This window comes from Hemicordylus capensis, chromosome 4 (genome assembly GCF_027244095.1).
Source record: "Hemicordylus capensis ecotype Gifberg chromosome 4, rHemCap1.1.pri, whole genome shotgun sequence".
Lineage (NCBI taxonomy): Eukaryota > Metazoa > Chordata > Lepidosauria > Squamata > Cordylidae > Hemicordylus > Hemicordylus capensis.
This window is the reverse complement of record NC_069660.1, coordinates 226,233,215-226,253,892: the sequence shown is the minus strand read 5'-3', so window position 1 is coordinate 226,253,892 and position 20,678 is coordinate 226,233,215.

The following is a 20,678-nucleotide window of genomic DNA, read 5'->3' as shown; positions in this document are numbered from 1 at the left end:
AGGGATTATTAATTAAAAATTTATTGAGAATCAGTAAGGTGATAGAGTTTATTGTGTGTGGGTAGCATGCCAACTTCTGTATAACACAGAACTTTTGCTACTTTTTCTCTATTATTATTTGCTACTTTTTCTCTATTATTATCATTTTTCCTCTGTCAACAAAACAGAAACACCAACTACTTTTTCCTCTGTAAACAAAACAGATTATTGTTTAGCAAACAGCTGTAGACAATGTACACATGCATCTTTCTGCAGTATAGCTTTTCTGTGCTTTTAGCATCTACCTTCTGTAAATAGCTATGTGGTTGTGGTAGCATTCATGACAGGGGATTGGACTAGATGGCCTTTGGTTCTCTCCAAGTCTATCATTCTGTAGCAATGGTGTCAAACATATTGTGCAAGGACCTTATTAAGTCTTTGAGGATGTTCAGTGAGACCCATGGCACTCTAACCTCACTCTACACCAGGGATGCACAAGTTCGGTCCTACTGCAGATATTACAACTTCAGCATTATGGATGCTACAACTTCCATAATGCTTGACTATTGTCCACTGTGGCTGGGGAGGATGTTAACTGTAGTCCAAAAACAACTGGAGGGCCAAAGTTGTGTAGCCCTTCTCTACATTCATTATTTAACCATCTTCAGGGCTTGGAAATGATGCCCTTGAGGGGGGAAAGGCTTATCAGTAGCTGCTACTTCATACTTCAATATCTGCCTCTCTCCACATTCCACTTAAATTTGCAATGTAGGTGCCAAGGATGTGAGTGGATTTGCAGTTTCTTAGCATTTGCAGGCAAGGGGAAGGATGCGGCATTGAATGTGGTGGCTTTTAGTCAGTCTCTGTGTTGTGGGGGGGCATGGATAACAGGTTATTTGGGCTAGTAGGATGGAGTAGGGTCAACGTGTTTATTGGCATGTGGGGAGGTGGCTTAGAGGGTGGGGAGTTGTGAGTTGCCAGTGGATCGTGCTGGTGCTTGTTAAGTATAGGCAAGATGAGGGAAATGGTGACATATTGTAGTTGGATGATAAAAACTATTTTTAGAAGGCTCTACGCACGATCCATGTGTAGAACCGGGATGGGTTTGGAGGGGAGGGTGGGTCAAGCCCGCTCTCCCTGCAGACGATCAAACGATGAGTCCTGGGCAGCTGGATCTGCACACGATCAACAAAACAAGGTTAACAGAGTGCTTGCTCCATTAACCTTGTTTAAGAGGAGGGGTTGGTAGGCGGGCTAGCTGCTCACGGACCCAGTGGTTCTCACGATTGGGGAAAACTGTGCTACACTCCCTTAGCCTGGTTTTCCCCCATTGTGAGAATAGTCTCACTGTCTACTGGTTCTGCTACTGCCCCTCAGAAATGGTGAGGGGTTTTGGCATAACATTATGGATATCTGTTGTTTAAATGCAGAAATATTCTGCCACTTGCATCATTTCAAAATGCCAAGATGCATATATTAATTCTCATGAACTGGTGATTGGACAGCCTCTACCTCTATATTTTTTGCCTCTACCCCTATATTTTTTGCAGTTTTGATGGTACACCAAGAACAAATACAGTTATTTTCTTAAAAGATAATTTTGTATAGCCTGGTATACCTTAAAGATGTATTAGTCAAATGATAGGACATTCTTTTGCTGAGTATTGGTCTGCTTTCCATCAAGCTACTAATTAATTGTCCTACAGTAGAAATTGAACACAGATCTGTGGATTGTTCCTTTTTCTGCTTGGCAAGTAGTATAATTTTCTCAGTTAGTTAGAACGTTCACCCAGTTTCCCATCTGCTTCATCTCCTTTGCTTCTGATACACTTATTGCTGGCTAGACATGCAGAGGGCGAGTTTGGATTTTTCATTCCCTCCAGGTTTGACTCAAACTTGTCTTACCTTGTTCTCATCCTGGGTCTCTGTGCCACTGCATTCTCACCTGATTACAGTTGGGATCCCTTGGTGGCTTGTTCCAGTTCTTCCTCTGGTACAAAAAATGCTTTCCTGTATATGGGTCTTGCTCCTCCTTGGGGCCTTGAACCCTTGCCTTTGGTAGGCCTCTGTGAATGTTGTACATGCATGCCCCCTTCCAGGAAAACAATTTGTGGTCAAAATGGAAATTATTAGCAGTGTGTGCATTTGTACGTTTGTGTATAAGTGGTATAAGGTGATTCAAAATCGCCCTGTGCTCCTAAGGCCTCACTGGCTCTGTTTCCAACCTTTTGAAGCTCAGAGAATAGATAATCGACAAAAGTGGCATCCTTGTGTGTTTTCTGTATGTGGTGGGGTATGCTGACATCATGGGGTGGTCTCTATGTTGCCATGCTTGGATGCCTGGCCCATGTGGGTGGATACCTGGCACCATGACAGGTGCATGCTACAGTGTTGCCACAGATGCTTTGAGAGTGGCTGGTGGGGTCTCCGGCATTTTTTCAGCTTTTCTTTACTGCACCTTTCTTGTGTCGGACTAATATAGGATCCTGACCACTCTTGGGACAACAGCAAAGGGGTGGGGGGAAATCCCGTGTAAGGGGATAGACAAATGAAATCTGCAACCCTAAACAAGCATCCATTTGAAAGCAATGGCACTCTAAATATAGGATGAGAATGCAAGGTTGTAGAACAAAGAGGCTATTCACACGCACAGTGGAAACCATGATAAGGGAGCCCAGCCTGGTTCCCACCACAGGTGTGAACCAGCAGGAGCCCCTTGGCTCCCCCCAGCATCCCACTTAATCCCCCACCTTAAACGAGGTTAGCGGAGCGAGTGCCCCACTAACCACGTTGTTTTGATCGTGTGACGCTGAGGCACAGCTTCCCGCCGCAGCAACTCATGAGGACACCCCTGACCAGGAGGCTACAAGAAGCCTCCCAGCATCAGGGGGCTCCCCAGAATGTCCTGCGCACTAGCATGTGGCATTCTGGGACTTCCCCACCACCCCAACCAGCTCCCCGGCTCCCTAACCGGTTCCATGACAGATCCGGTAACCATGTTGGTGGCCACTCAGGGTAAGCTGCCTGCTTGTCTGTGGGGAGAGCAGAGCAAGCCCGCTTTCTCCACGGAACCCTCTTAGGTTCTCCACACTGTTTGTGAAGAGCCTAAAAGACTATTTATGCTAGAGTGTTATTTATGCTGGGTTGCTATTTATGCTGGGGTGTATATATGCTACACACATATATGCTGAATGTAGTGGGGTGTTATGTTCAAGTTGATTTTGCCAATAAATTTAGGACTAACAAAAGGGAGTACTTTTTTCACACAATGTATAATCAACCCATGGAATTCTCTGCCACAAGATGTGGTGACAGCCAACAGCCTGGATGTAAGAGGGGTTTCGATAAACTCATGGAGCACAGGTCTATCAATGGCTACTAGTCTGGTGGCTATAGGCCACCTCCAGCCTCAGAGGCAAGATCCCTCTAAATACCAGTTCCAGGGGAGCAATGGCAAGAGAGAGGGCATGCCCTCACCTCTTGCCTGTGGGCTTCTCAGAGGCATCTAGTGGGCCACTGTGTGAAATAGGATGCTGGATTAGATAGGCCGGATCCAGCAGGTCTGTTCATATGTAGGAAAAAGAAGGAAAGGGCTAGGGTAGTATGTTGGATCATCTGGCTCCTTAAGGATGCTTTCCATCAATTTGCCTGGAACAGAAATTAAGCTAAACGGCCTGTAATTTCCCGGATCGCTCCTGGATCTCTTTTTGAAAATCGGTGTTACATTTACTGCTTTCCAGTCCTCTGGTACAGAGCCTGATTGCAGGGATACGTTATATATTTTAGCAAGGTGGCTGGCAATTTCACATTTGAGTTCTTTGAGGACTCTTGGATGGATGCCATCTGGCACTGGCGATTTGCTAATTTTCAGTTTTTCCAGACAGTTTAGAACATCATCTCTTGTCAATTCTATCCTACTCAGTTCTTTAGCCTCCATCCCTGAAAATCTTGGTTCAGAAACAGGTATATGCTCACTATCCTCTGCCGTGAAGACGGATGCAAACAACCCATTTAGCTTTCCTGCAGTCTCCATATCTGCCTGTTCTGGATGGGGTCACACTTCCCCAGAAGGAACAGGTATGCAGTCTGGAGGTGCTTAGACACAAAACTCTCCTTGGTGTCCCAGGTTGAGGCAGTGGCCAGAAGTGCCTTCTATCAGCTTTGGCTGATACGCCAACTATGCCAATTTCTTGAAATAAATTACCTAGAACAGTAGTACATCTGCTGGCCACCTCGAGACTTGACTACTGCAATGCGCTCTATGTGGGGCTGCCTTTGTATGTAGTCCGGAAACTGCAGTTAGTCCAGAATGCGGCAGGCAGATTGGTCTCTGGGTCATCTCGGAGAGACCACATCACTCCCATCTTAAAAGATCTACAAAGTTTGCCGATATGTTTCCGGGCAAAGTACAAGGTTTTGGTTATAACCTATAAAGCCCTAAACAGCTTGGGCCCTGGGTATTTAAGAGAATGCCTTCTTTGCTATGAACCACACCGCCCATTGAGATCATCTGGAGAGGTTCATCTGCAGTTGCCACCAGCTCATCTGGTGGCTACTCGGGGACGGGCCTTCTCCATTGCTGCCCCAAGGCTTTAGAACACACTTCCTGCTGAAATAAGAGCCTCCCCATCTCTTACAATTTTTAAAAGGACAGTCAAGACGCATTTGTTCACCCAGGCTTTTAATTGGACATTGTTTTAATTGTGTTTTCATAGTTTTAACATTTTAAATTTTAATGTGTTAACCTTTTAATTGGTTTTTATTGTCTTGTAAACCATGCAGAGAACTTGCGTTTTGGGCGATGTAAAAATGTGATAAATTTAAAAAATGATAAAAATAAATATCCGTAATAATCCCTTTCACTCCCTCATTGTCTAATGGTCCAACCACCTCCCTGGCAGGTTTCCTGCTTCTGATGAATTTAAAGAAGTTTTTGTTATTCCCCTTGACGTTTTTAGCTAAATGTTCCTCAAACTCTCTTTTTATCTCCCTTATTGTCATCTTGCATTTCTTTTGCCAGAGTTTGTGTTCCTTCTGTTCTCTTCATTTGGACAGGCCTTCCAGTTTTGGAAGGAAGTCTTCTTCCCTTTTATGGCTTCCTTGACATTACCTGTTAGCCATGCTGGCATCCTCCTAATGCTCTGGTGTGCCTGAAAAAACTGTGACTTAGTGTATGGGGGCCAATATCAATTTTCAGCTTATTAAAAATAAAACAATTATTAAAATATTAGAGAAAGTAATTATTAGTTACTTGTGGATCTTTTCCCTTTGTCAAGGGACCTACACATTCCACTAATAATAGTGGCAGGAAAATAGGCCCTGTCCCTGCTCAGTCAGAGCATGCCAGGAGTTCATGCCAGCCCCAAACAAGTGCCAAGTCCTCTCTTCCTAAATCATTGTTGCTTTCAGGTTGCAATCCTAGGCATACTTACTTGGAGTAAGCCTCGCTGGGTACCAGTGTTCCCTCTAACAGGGATTCCCATATGTTGTTCACTACAACTCCCAGCATCCGCAGATTCAGTGGCCTTTGGCTAGGGATTATGGTTGTAGTCAACTACATCTGGGAATTCCTGTTAGAGGGAACACTTCTGGGTATCCTGTGGGATGTATTTCCAAGTAAACATGCATAAGATGGTTCTGTAAGGAGTTTCTGGAGAGGACAGAAGATGGCCCTCCTTGAAGAAAAGGGTACTGAGTGAAAGAATTACCTTCTGCCTTTACAGGGTGCTGTTGCTGCACAATATTCCTACTTGTGTGCCTGCAAAAAAATCTCTGCAGGTCAGATCTACCCTCGGACCTTATGTTGTGCAGGCCTGCTATAATACTATCATGGGATAGTTCACCCCTGTGGAACTTCTGATTAGCTTAGGACACAAGAAAACAGGAGCGCAGTTCCTTTCAGAATATGGCTGACTAGTTAACGTATGTGCCAAACCTTTGAGAGATGTGTCTTAGAGTTTGTTACTATGTCATAGATAGAAGGCTAATGCAACGAGTGGTGTTGCACAATATTGGGATGTACCAAAACATAATGGGTAGCTGAATCACATTTTCTTTTTTATTTTTCCACGGTAACGTGCAAAGGGAAATTTTTCCTGTGAAGAAATGTCTGAAGCATTCTATGGATCAGGGTTATATGTATGTAGGTTTTTTCGGGGAAGATGTGCAAGCTATCTCATCTCACATCACACTGAATGTACAAAAAGCAGAAGCACAGCTTGCATTCACTCCCTCTTCTGTGCTTCTTGCTAAGTTACAAAGTCTTTCGAAAAGACTGTCAAAATATATAGTTATATGCTAAGCAAAACATCTCAATTACATTTAAATTAAGTACAGTTGCTTCTGAAGAAACCTTAGTAATAAAGTTGTGGAGCAAGAACAACCCTTGGCTAGTGGTTTTAATCTTGTGTTTCCCACTTGTCTCATCAGAGTCCAGTGTTGAGCTAGGAAAAGATGTTTTTAAATAAATCAGCATATGCAAATTATAAATTTCCTTCTTACCCCACATACCATATTTACCTGAATTGAAGATCACTCTGAATTTAAGACGACCCCCTTAAAAGCAGAGGTTAAAAACAGGTTAGACCTGCATGTATTCAAAAGGAACAGGACTTTGAATTTAAGACAACCTCCCAATTTCGAATCTCAAAAAACCTGGGGGTTGGTGGGAAACCTGGTCTTGGATTCAGGTAAATAAATACTGTATCATCTAGAAGTCATTTTCAAGGCTGATCAAGTCATTTTCTTTCCTAGACCAGTTCACACCCTTGATTTGAGGTACTTTTTGTATTTTATCCTCCTGGATCACTACTGACAGTGTTTTGTGAACTATTCATCTGCTTCTTTCAAATGCTGCTTTGGATCATCTAATTTCAATAATAAGACTCTGATAACCATTTCTTTAATCAAGATTTGTATTTTTAATGGGATTCTCTCTCCTAATAAGACTAGAAATATTGCATAAGCAATGTTATTTCTAACTATTCAGTCAATACTGTTGTATTAACATTCCAGCATTGATTAAGCAATGGAAATACTGTAATACAAAGCTACTGTGGATACAGCGCTCTGAATTTTCAGAGAGTTCCAGAGAGTTCTGTAAAGACAATAAACAACATAATCAATGGACTAGGGTTTCATCAATACAACTTGACACTGTATGTTATCTAGAGCACAGTTGCACTATTAAAGCCTGTAAACCAGCCATTTGTTTCAGCTTGGGCTTAGTTTTCACTGCGGTGCTAACCATGTGTCTGGGCTGAAACACTTCAGACTATAGATAGGGTGCTCACATGATTGATTGCTCCCCCATTCAGAAAATTTCTTGCGCACAGAAGACTAAGGAAAGTCTTCAGAAGAGTGTCAGGAAAGAAAAACTTTAGCATAGTCTCACTGATATGCTGATTCTCTATGTGAACTTCCAGTGGGTTGTAGATGTGCTGGTATTTGCTGAATTCATCACTGTTAGTAAATTAGGATGGAGAAAACATACTTTTTAAATTATTATTATTATTATTATTATTATTTACATTTACATCCCACTGTTCCTCCATGAAGCCCAGAGCGGTGTACCACATACTTGAGTTTCACCTCACAACAACCCTGTGAAGTAGGTTAGGCTAAGAGAGAAGTGACTGGCCCAGAGTCACCCAGCAAGTCTCATGGCTGAATGGGGATTTGAACTCGGGTCTCCCCGGTCCTAGTCCAGTACTCTAACCATTACACTACGCTGACTTTTACAGGGAGTGACAAATACCAAATGCATTATTCATTCTTAAAAGGAACAATATTTTGGGGTAGTTGAGGAAAGAGCTAACTGTGGTGAGATCTCTGTTAAATCTTCAGCAGTGATCATATCACAAGTCAGACAGCTGGGTGAAGTGTTGCTCATGTAAAAATGAGACTGATGGTCAATTGGTTGTTATTGTCCCATCTTTACTGTCCATCTTTTAAGTGGAATGTTTAAAAAGTGGAAAAAAGGAAGCTGTTATTATGCAACCACAGACTAAACGATTACATCTACCTATTTATTTATTTGTTTGTTGGTTGGTTTATTTATATACCACCCTTCCAAAAATGGCTCAGGGCAGTTTACATCAAAATAAAAACAAACAAAACCAATTAACTATTAAAATCAAAACTATAAAAACAGCATAAAAGTACTCCTGGGTCCAGGAGCACTCCCAAGCTGCACACCTGTTCCTTCCGGGGGAGTGTAACCCCATCCTGCACAGGAAGATCTAACTCATCCCTCAGATTCTGAGCCCCTACAACGAGCAGCTCCATCTTGCTTGGATTCAGAATGAGTGCCATTTCCTGATGGTAAAGATAAATAGGAGAAATCGATTTGGGTGTCATCAGCATACTGATAACACCGAGCATCAAATCTCCTGATGACTTCACCCAGCGGTTTTATGTGAATATTAAAAAGCATTGGTGACAGAATGGAGCCCTGAGGGACTCTATATAACAGCTTGCGTTTTGAGGAGCAACTGTGACCAAGCTCCACCATCTGGAATCTACCCGAGAGATAGGAACGGAACCACTGCAAAGCAGTGCCTCCTATCCCCAACTCCCCCAGGCGATCCAGGATACCATGGTCGATGGTATCGAACGCCACTGAGAGATCCAAAAGAAACAACAGAGAATGCTCCCTCTGTTAATTTCCCGGTAAAGGTCATCCAAGGCTGTCATCTAGGCCGACCAAGGCTGTCTCAAACTGATAACCAGCTCTAAAGCCCGTTTGAAATGGGTCTAGATAATCAGTTTCCTCCAAAACTGCCTGGAGCTGGTCAGCTACCATCCTCTCAATCACCTTGCCCAACCAAGGGAGACTGGAGATTGGCCTATAATTATCCATCACTAAGGGATCTAGGGAAGGCTTCTTAAGAAGCGGTCTAACTACTGCCTCCTCCAGACAAGGAGGCACCCTTTCCTAAAAGTACTTTATAGCAGGAATAAGAAAACTAGTAATTAAGACTATCTCCTCCTAGCCCATGCATCACACTCTGTAATGTTACAAATGTTCTAAAATGATGGTTGGACTGCCTTTTACTTTAAAAATACATTTTGTGAAATCATTCTGTTTGGCTAACAATTGGAGTTAACTGCATGCAGTGCACAAGGACTCCTAGGAATAATTTCTGGTGCTAGCTATGGAGAGTGCGGCTTGTTTTTATGAGCTTGCAGAAGTTCTGAGATCATAAAGCCCTGATATCATAAGAGGATGCTCAGCGAAGGTGTCCAGGTTTGTGTTCAACAGGCCTTTTCATAAATCAGTTTTGCTACTGTGCAGCACCTGAGAGGTTAGCAAGTGTAACTGCTGCAGGATGCTGCTGTGCCATGTTTGCTTTAATAATAATAATAATAATAATAATAATAATAATAATAATAATAATAATAAATTATTATTATTATTAATTGAATTTCTATACCGCCCTTCCAGAAATGGCTCAGGGAGGTTTACAAAGAGAAATAAAACAAATAAGATGGCTCCCAGTCCCCAAAGGGCTCACATTCTAAAAAGAAACATAGAACACACACCAGCAACAGTCACTGGAGGTACTGTGCTGGGGGTGGATAGGGCCAGTTACTCTCCCCCTGCTAAATAAAGAGAATCACCATGGTAAAAGATGCCTCTTTGCCCAGTTAGCAGGGCAGTTCGGGTGGCACAACCCTGTACTCTTGGGCTAGAAGAAAAGAGTTGCGGCCTCCTTTCAACAGTGATGTAGCTATCAAAAACAAGAAAGGTGCAAATGTTGCACAGTTCAATAATATCCTATGAATGTGATTCCAAACATGCTCAAATTATAGGTGAAGTGGGTAAAACATGATTTTGAGAACTGGGTAATTTACTCTCACTTATACCTAAGGGATTACGATTGGAACTGGACGTTCCAGAAGACATTAGTGACCTCTGAGTCTCGTTATCTCTCTTGTAATGTCTATTGAAACTCAACTCATCATGTGATGTGACATCAGCTCACAGTGAGCTAGCATGCCAGAAGGGTAGCAAGGTTGTAGTGGGCTCTGGGACAAAAAGTGAAGATGGGCCTTTGCCCTCACCCACTTTTTTAACCTCCCTCCCCAATATCTTTGCTGCAGAAGAGTGAGCTGTCACCCAGCTGGAGGCACCCCTTCCCTCAGGGGCCCAGCGACACCTCCCCCCTCAATTACAAAAATGTCCCTGTAGACTGCCATGGCAGGGTTGGGATGCTTTTTAATTATTCAGTGGATATTGCAGGAGAGGAGGTGTACAACTATGCATGGGATGCTGTTTTTGACATCAGCGCTGTCATTTGTAGCATCTGCTAACCAAAAAAACACCAGTCTTGCACACAATTACTTGGTAGTAGATTCTTCTGATTTCACTAGAGATTGTGTGCTTAGCAATTGATTAAGAATAGCCTTCGAGTACTGCCTTAACTGCTTTGTGGGAATTAGCCTTACGTTTTGCATTGTAGTGGGAAATGAGTTTTGTGTGGAAATGTAAATTGATGATAGCTTCAATCCAATCAAGCTACCCTGTATTTGCCTGTGTCTGCCTCAGCCTGAAGCTGTATGAAAAGTAAGGACGACACACGGTCATAAAGAAAGAAACCATATACATAAGAATATGTATATAAACCGTGTATAGTAATCTATTGAAAAATTATACACCATAAATCAATATCGTATTACCAGAAAACCATTGTATCAAAAAAAGGCCATACAAACATTCCTTACACATCTGTGGTAATTCACAAAATGGACAATTGTATGGATATATTAACAATAAAGAAACACACAATGGCAATGAAAGAGTTCCAAGGTAGTAGCTGAAGGGTCAAAAGGTGATCAATAGTTCCTTTTAGGTGTACAATAAATCAAGAGCTTCCTGTAGTGTGTCACAGAATCAGTTCTTACATTTGCTCAATCTTGCTACTGCTCCAAAAGATCAATTCTTGCTGTTATTCGCTGTTACTCAACAGGTATTCTAGGTAAGCAGGTATCTAGGTAGTTTGTAGCCTGTTTCCTCCTGCTCTAAGCTCTGTTACTATACACGGTTTACATAGATATTCTTATGTATATGGTTTCTTTCTTTATGACCTGTGTGTCCTCCTTACTTTTCATTCTGTAATCCTATCCGATTGGCCAGTATGGCTTTTAAGGCTGACACCTTTATGTTTTCAGATCAGGAGAGGACTAATATTTTGAGTTGATCATTTGGGACAGCTGCCGAAGCATCACATTATTCAGTGCAAAATGAATGGAACCAGCTGGGCAATCTTAAAAGAAAACAAGTTAAATTACAGCATCATGCCACAACATTAAAAGAATATTGTGAAGCTTTTAGAATTCCCAGAGGTCTAAGCAGGAGCGTAACAAGGCTGGAGTGGGCCCAGAGACAAAATTTTAAAAGGGGCCCCTCGCTGATGCACACACACACTTCACAATATATAGTCATGTGACTTGCCTCATGTGACTTGCCTCTGGGGGGCCCCTCGAGGTGTGGGGGGCCCCAGGCAGCCGCCTCCCCTTGCCTAATGGTAGTTACACCCCTGGGTCTAAGAATTAGTAAGGGTCCTGCCATGTTCTCCTCAGATGAAAGTTTTTTGAATACTTGGTTATCCATATTGAATAAGTGTTCTTCTGACCTCATGCTCCTTATAATTAAGAAATCTTTTCAGGAGCATGAAGAGGTACAAAAGGAGATAACTGGTTTGGAGAGTAAATTAAAGGACACAATTCCTAGTGGGGATTTTGATACTAGAATACAGGACATAGAACGATCTTTACAGAGATATCATGACAAATTGAATGAGTTTAAGGAATGGAAATGGGAAAGAGATCGGAGGGACTATGAGTGTACTCAGGTCTATCACTGGGGGGGTCATAAGACTCCCATTAGAAAATCTGTCAGATGGCGTGAACCTATAAGTTCTTCAGAATCGGACTTTTTGGAACTGGAGGGTTCATCTGATGCTCCTTTGGAGTGCAATGCTCCTATGAGTAGAAGACCACAATTGGAATGTGCTTCAGAATGCCCATTCAATGATAGTTTGTTTTTTTTAAAAAAAGAATACACCCATCAGCCAGGAGGAAAACATAGTAATTAACATAAGTGATAGAGTACTCTCTCCAATAGAATATAAAGTTCTAAATTTAGGACTTTCTTTTGTTCCATCATCTTTTCATGATGAGTTTAAATTAGAAGTGGATTTGTTTAAATTGGAGAGACTTATAAAATTACGTATAATGTTTGGAGATACTCAAGAATCTGATTGGGATCATTTTAGACCCAAATCACAATTTATTCCTCATCTTGAGCATCCGGCATTGACTGTTTTCATGAGTGAAGTTAAAAAAGATATACACAAAATGAAAACAACAACAACTAGGATCTATAAAATTTAAGCATGGAAATTTGACAAGGGAGGAATGGAAAGTTGTTCAAAATTTATCCAGCGATGAAAGCATAATCATTAAGCCCACAGACAAAGGGGGAGCCTTGGTTATTCAGCACCGGGATAAGTATGATTTAGAAATTGACACTCAGTTGGCAGATTGGTCTCCATACATTCCCATTGATCATGATCCCAACTTAAAAGTTCAGAGACTTATTAAAATTTCAGTCAATGAAGCCCAAATGATGGGTGTAATTTCAGAGAGATTAGCTATTTTTTTGATTAATGCACATCCCAGGGTTCCTATCTTTTATACTCTTCCCAAGATACACAAAAATTTGACTAATCCACCAGGTCAACCTATAGTATCAGGTTCAAATTCTGTTTTTGAGCCCATGTCATCCTACACAGAACAATTTTTGAAACCTTCGGTTCTTCAAGTACAAACATACATTAAAGATACTCGGGATTTTATAAGAAAGGTAGAAGGGATGCTGGTTCCAAAGAACTCGCTGCTGGTGACTCTTGATGTTAATTCATTATATACCAACGTACCCCTAGAAGAGGCACGTTTGGTTATTCAAGAGGCTTTTGATAGCAGATCAGATCTAAACCTTCCTTCATTCTTCCTATTGGAGCTTATAGGCATTATTTTTGAGCACAGTTATTTTTGCTTTAAGACCCAATTTTATTTGCAAATAAAAGGGATGGCTATGGGCAATAAAATTGCCCCTAATTTGGCCAATTTATTTATGTCAAACTTTGAAGACAGTACCATAATAAATCCCCTTCAGAACCCTTTTTTTAATATGAAAATTTCTTTTTAAAAAGATACTTGGATGATATTTTTTTGAAGCCCTGCTTAGAGCAGGAGGAAACAGGCTACAAACTACCCAGATACCTGCTTACCTAGGATACCTGTTGAGTAACAGCGAATGACAGCAAGAATTGATCTTTTGGAGCAGTAGCAAGATTGGGCAAATGTAAGAACTGATTCTGTGACACACTACAGGAAGCTCTTGATTTATTGTACACCTAAAAGGAACTATTGATCACCTTTTGACCCTTCAGCTACTACCTTGGAACTCTTTCATTGCCATTGTGTGTTTCTTTATTGTTAATACATCCATAAAATTGTCCATTTTGTAAATTACCACAGATGTGTAAGAAACGTGTTTGTATGGCCTTTTTTTGATACAATGGTTTTCTGGTAATACGATATTGGTTTATGGTGTATAATTTTTCAATAGATTACTATACACGGTTTATATACATATTCTTATGTATATGGTTTCTTTCTTCAGCCTGAATCTGTGCCTGCCCTGTAATTTGATGAACAAGCAAGTATTCTTGTTTGAGGGCACATCTGTATGGCAGTTTGGGAAGGGGCAGATGTGCACCCAGTATCCACTAGTTCACACATGCTAGTTCAGTTCATCTGTCTCCCAGTTTGTGCACACAGCAGGTGATAGTGGCTTATAGAAACAAACCACTGTACAGTGGTTGCACAATAAAGCCTGCTCAATACAAATCGAAGACCCCCAAAAGCCTGCCCTCCCGCTGCAAACAACAACAACACCAAGCAAGCAAAGCAAAAATAATATTTGCTTTTAAAAGATTTTTTTATCTTGTCCTGCTTCAGATATAAAATAAGGATCTGTCTTATACTGAGTCAGGCTATTGGTTCATCTGCCCCTTACTATTAAGCTCAACTGATAATAGTTGAACCAATTCTCTTAATAATTCCTTTGTCGTTCTACCATCCCCCAACAAAATTCTTAGGCCCATGTGATGCTTTTCTGTCATCTGTGAATGCTTGCTACTGCCATGCTACCAGGGCTTTACATCTGCAAACTGGCTTTCGGCCACAGTAGTCTTTATTTTTAGCCTGTAGGTCCCTGTGTGTTCCCTAACCTAATATTTCCAAACCTAGTAGAATATTTATTTAAAATATATATACTGCACTCTTCACGTCTTCTCGGGGCAGTTAACAGTGGCTGCCATCCAGACTAGCATTGTGCTGGTGAAACAGAGGCTGACATTCAGGCTGACATTGTGCCATCGATGCAAGGGGCTATTTTCAGCCATCCCCCCTTTCCCCCCAAATTGGGAACCACTGTGAAAATATTTCCACCATGTCTGTTTTTGTCACTTTGCTCCCTATTTCAATGTGATAGGTAGATTTTATGTTATTTCAGGAAAGGCTTCCTTGCTTGGGCCTTTAAATTACAAATTGACGGATGATGTCTGCTAAATCTGGTGTGCTGTTTGTTCATCAAGTGGCTTCATAATTAGCAACAGGTTCATGTGGTATCAAGGCAAGAGAACATCCGATCAAGTTTCATCCTTAGTCTGCAGCCAACACCATTTCTTTCTCACTAATGAAAGGGTTTCCCACGGACTGGCATATCTCAGGCTGGCAGCTACACTGCAAAGTTCTTTGAGATTCAGTCCCATTGCAACCTACATTCCAATTTTGTTTGATTCTTGTACACCATTTAGCAATGTAGCCAGTTATTAAACATGTTTTCTGCAATTGCTCACAAGCCATCTTAGTGTTGCAAGTTTGCCTAGTAATTTTGGGCAGTTGTACAAAAGTTTGTGGTACACACATGTCACTACATAAGCTTTGGCACAGGGTAGAGCAGATTCAGAAGTTGCAGAGCAATGCATTTCTCATCTTTGGTTTCCCCCATGGAATTTTACTTCTCACTTTCTGTATTTTTGCTAGGGTTTAACTGTGTGGCTGTGGGAAATAAAATATCTTTGGGATAAAAGCTGTGAATTACTGAGCAAAATATTTGTAAATAAAATATAGAAATGACCGCTCCCATGAGAAATACTCCTGGAGTTACCGCAAGTGCTCCCGGTAGAATTTTTAAAAAATCTTTCCCTTTTCCCATCTTGCAATTACCTGGTTGTTATGACTACTTCTATGTAATCGGAACCAGTGGATGGTATAATGCAAGTAAAAAGAATGCAGACCCTTTGATATTGGAGTATTGGATCCTTTGCTGATGTGTCGTGACATACATATTTATAGCCTAACAGGCCTTGGAGCCGATATATGCATAAGGGACTGAGGAAAAAAATGATTTATGATGATCTCAAAAACATGGTCTCCAAAGATGTATTTGGTAGCTTTGAGACCTACTGTTTAGGCTCTATTAATTTTACAGGGCTGTCTAGAGTTATCCATCTGTTTAAAGGTTAACTGTCTTCACACTTAGGAAATGGGTATTTCTGTTTTGGTTCCTGCTTTGTTTCTGCAAAGAGCCATAAAATATATATTACATTTATCTATATATACAGGTGTGTCAATCATTTCAACCAGGCAAGAGCTACGTCTCTCAAATTTTTAAATATTTGCAGTTGCATCTTCAAAAGAGGTTTGATTAGAAAATTAATACGTAAGGATGGTGCTGTGCGAAGCAGATATTTTTCCAGTTATGACACCCACTGATATGTACGTGTGTGTATGTGTAGGTATATAATTATATACATGTGTATGTATATACATGTATATGTACTGATGCTGTCATAGAGGGGCCCAATTCAGATTATTTTTTAAAAATGCATACACTAAACTATTCATTCAGATGGAGACAATGGGAAGATATTTCAACCTTAATTGGTTTGAATTGTCTCCTCCACTGAAGTGAATAGACAACCCTTGCAGCTCAATGTATACACCAAATGCTAAAAGAAATTGCTAATTTGAAGGAATAACAAATTGACCCACATATAATAATTTGATATTATTGTATAATACACGTGATATTGTGGCTGCTGCTCATCAGTCTCTTGTCAGCCAAGGAACAAAGGACTTTCCAAGTTGGTGTAGTTTGCTTTCTGCCCGCATCTGCATCCCACTTAAATTGGGTTGCTGCTTACCATTATAAGCCACTTGCCAGCCATGACAGCTGCCTTGAGTATTGCCAAAGGCATCACCATTTGGTGCTTCTTTGTCACTGTTTGCAAATGAACCATTCTACTTGGTGAGCTACACCTTATAATCTCCCAGTTTCACATTCTGTTTCCAGACTATCCACTCTTCCCGCCTTGCTATGTTTTGGAAAGTTGTTTTCCAGAATTCTCTACCTGTCCACTGATCACATCCCCATTCACTATGCCTTCCCCGCTTTTTCCTCCTACTTGCTTGGAAAATGTTGCTTTCTAACCCAGAATATATTACGGGTGTGCAATTCGAATTTTCTGTGTTTCGATTTGTAACCGAATTGAAACAGCCCTGATTCGATTTGGATCCGAATCTGACCCATCCGAATCACCCCAAATTCGATTCGGATCCGAATCGCGGCTGATCCGAATCGAATCGATTCGGGTTTCGGATCTGTCCTATTAATTTCCCCGGATTCCCAGCTTTCATTTTTAAAAAAAGCTAAGCTCTAGCCCTCATAGAAGTGGAGTTATGGAGCAAAATGTGTGGTCACTATTATTTAAGTGTTCGGATTCTTTGGTGTACATTAATAACTTTCACTCAATGAATCCTTATGAGGATTCATTACACACCTTCATTTCTTTTATTCATTTTGACTGTCTTTTAGACAGTGCCAATTGTCAACTGCCATGTGCCAACTACACCCCACTCCCACCCACAAGGCAGTGAGGTACTACTCAGTTTAAGTTAAGTGCCTAATGGGTCGAGGCTACCACCCAAATTGCAGAGGAATTGGACAAAGGGCTGATTTTTGGTGAATTGTTGAAGGTTTAGTGTCTTTGAGGCAGATTTGGGGCATAAAGTGGGATCTGGGGTGGAAGAGTGTGGTGAGGTGGTAGTGCCTAATGGGTGGAGGCTAACACCCAAATTATTGTTATTATTTCTTGTTTACACAGTCAGACAGGTGTTATTGACTGGTTTGTTTTATCCAGACATCGAGTCCTTCCCAAGGACCTGGGATGCCAGAATTTTATTGTCAATTGCTATAGATATCGTCGCAGAATATAGGCTGTTCCCAGTAAAGCTGCTTTTTGTAATTGGCTGATGGTGATTTCTGTGGCCCCTATGGTGTTGAGGTGCTCTTCAAGGTCTTTTGGAACTGCACCCAGGGCACCAATTACCACTGGGATTATTTTGCCACAGCCTTTCAATTTCAAGTTGTAGATCTTTGTATTTGGTGATTTTTTTCTATTTCTTTTTCTTCTATTCTGCTATCCCCTGGTATTGCTATGTCGATTATTTTGACTTGTTTTTCTTTCTTCTCAACTACAGTTATATCTGGTGTATATCTTCTCAACTACAGTTATATCTGGTGTATTGTGTGGCAGATGTTTGTCTGTTTGTAGTCGGAAGTCCCATAATATTTTTACATCTTCATTTTCTTCAACTTTTTCAATTTTATGGTCCCACCAATGTTTGGCTACAGGTAGCTTGTATTTTTTGCAGATGTTCCCGTGTATCATCCCTGCTACTTTGTCATGCCTTTGTTTGTAGTCAGTCTGTGCAATCTTCTTACAACAGCTGATTAGGTGGTCCACGGTTTCATCTGCTTCTTTACAAAGGCAGCACTTGCTGTTTGTGGTGGATTTTTCTACTTTCGCTCTTATTGCATTTGTTCTTAGTGCCTGTTCTTGTGCAGCCAGTATTATTATTATTATTATTATTATTACTACTACTACTACTACTACTACTACTACATTTATATCCTGCTCTTCCTCCAAGGATCCCAGAGCGGTGTACTACATTCTTGAGTTTCTCTTTCACAACAACCCTGTGAAGTAGGTTAGGCTGAGAGAGAAGTGACTGGCCCAGAGTCACCCAGCTAGTTTCATGGCTGAATGGGGATTTGAACTCGGGTCTCCCTGGTCCTAGTGCAGCACTCTAACCACTACACCATGCTGGCTCTCTAATTGCAGAGGGATTGGGCAAAGGGCTAGTTTTTGGTGAATAGTTGAAGGTTTATTGTCTGATGCAGATTTGGGGCATAAAGTGGGATCTGGGGTGGAAGAGTGTGGTGAGGTGGTAGTGCCTAATGGGCGGAGGCTACCACCCAAATTGCAGAGGGATTGGGCAAAGGGATGGTTTTTGGTGAATAGTTGAAGTCTACTCATCTTTAAGGTTTTTCCCTATAAGGTATAATGGAGGTTTCAGCAGCCCCATAAGTGTACTTGGAGGGCGCTGGGGTGGCCCAGAGTGAGTGGTGGTGTAGTGCACATAGGGTGCCAGCCACTCCCATGGGTTTCTAGCCCATGGGGTACAGGGTTCTGTTGTTTCTGAGGTGGTCTGAGTGTAGATCCTATGGTAGCAAATGAGAGTGGATTCATGGTTTGTATTGAAAATCTCATTTGCTACCAGAGAATCTACACTCAGAACACCTCAGAAACAACAGAACCCTGAACCCCATGGGCTAGAAACCCATGGGGGTGGCTGGCAGCCTCTGTTCACTACACCACCACTCACTCTGGGCCACCCCAGCACCCCCCAAGTGCAGTTATGGGGCTGCTGAAACCTACATGATCTCCTATGGAAAACTTCAACAATTCACCAAAACCCACGTGACTCTGGGGAAGGAAAGGAGAGACAGTAAAAGCAGGCAGCAAATGAGCACTTCATGAGCAATCACACAATCACTTACAAAGTATCCAGGATTGGTATGTGTTAATTTGGAATATGTGTAATGCATTAAGCACTTTTGAGGAAGGCAGGAGTGATGATCAGGCACCCCTACTCTTTCTTTAATGTGCACCTTTGTATTTATTCCCCCACTCACTACGATGGTCACTTCTTTGATCTTGTGTTCTCCAAGAACTGCCATGTGTAGATCTTTCAGCTGTGGAATTCCCCCTTTCCAAGCATTGCCTTGTTGAATTCAGCATTGTACACTGTTGGTCTTTCCCCTGTTTTTTCTCTTGTTCATTCTGTGACCTGCAGTTGACTGATGCAATGGTTTTCCCTAGCTTACTATCTCAATTAGTTACCCTTGCTAATGGTTTCATGGACAAAATTAAAAGATCTGGATGACTGTGTTAACTTTAAATTAATATTATTCCCAGATACTATGCTATTTATCAGACTAAGCAACATTACTACAACAGCCTGCACCAATTTGCAAAAATTATAAGAATCCTTTGAGCTTCTTTTCTACCATTGATGCGCTGTTCTTTCAGTTTCTGCAAGGGACATTGATTGATTGATTGATTGATTAAGTGTCGTCAAGTCGGTGTCGATTCTTGGCTACCACATAGATAGATTCTCTCCAGGATGATCTGTATACAGTTTGGCCTTTATAGTCTCTCAGTGGTGCATTCATTGCTGTCGTAATCGAGTCCATCCACCTTGTTGCTGGTCTTCCTCTTCTTCTCTTTCCTTCAACTTTCCCCAGCATTATGGACTTCTCAAGGGAGCTAGATCTTCACATAATGTGTCCGAAGTATGATAGTTTGAGCCTGGTCATTGGTGCCTTGAGTGAAAATTCTGGATTGATTTGTTCTTTGATCCATTTGTTTGTTTTCCTGGCTTTCCATGGTATCCTCAAAAGTCCAGCACCAAAGTTCAAAAGTGTCAATGCTTTTTCTATCTTGCTTCTTCATAGTCCAGCTTTTGCATCCATAGAGTGTCACGGGAAAAAACATTAACTGAACGATTCTAATCTTTGTAGGTGTAGACACGTCACAGCATCTAAATATCCTTTCCAAGGTCTTCATTGCAACCCTACCAAGTGCTAGTCTGTGGCGTATTTCTTGAGTGCTGGATCCTTTACTGTTGACAGTCGATCCTAATGGACCTGTAATGGACATTACCTTCTTGAATTATAACACTGAAGCATGTGATAACTTCCCTCCTTCCCTCCAGTACCTTTCCATGAGGAGTGTTCAGTGGCCATCTCATCAAATATGCCCACATGATCCCTTGAGCCTTTTCACTCCCAACTATTAATCAGTTTCCATACTATCAGCAACTATCAGTTTCCATACTATCCCTCTCCTAGACTCCCTCCACACTGTATTCAAATGTGCCACCTTATTCTTAAACCCTAAGTAGAGTGGCTGGCCAGGTCAAACGACAGGCTGACCTTTTTCCTTTTTCTTCCCTTTGCCTGCATACACCTAAAGCATACGGTACACTATTGGTGTTTTAATTTTCTCTCTTCTAACACCACTCTTGATACTTTCCAATCTGAATTCTGCTGTGAAAATGTTCTTGCTAAGGTAACTATTCTTGCTGCCAAATTCAAAGGTCTTAATTCTGTCCTTGTTGCTCTCTGCTGCCTTTGATTCACACCTGCTTACTCCTGTCTTAAGTTTTCTCAGCTTTGTTCTTCACTTCCACATCTCTTTTCTTCTCCTGTCTGTGAG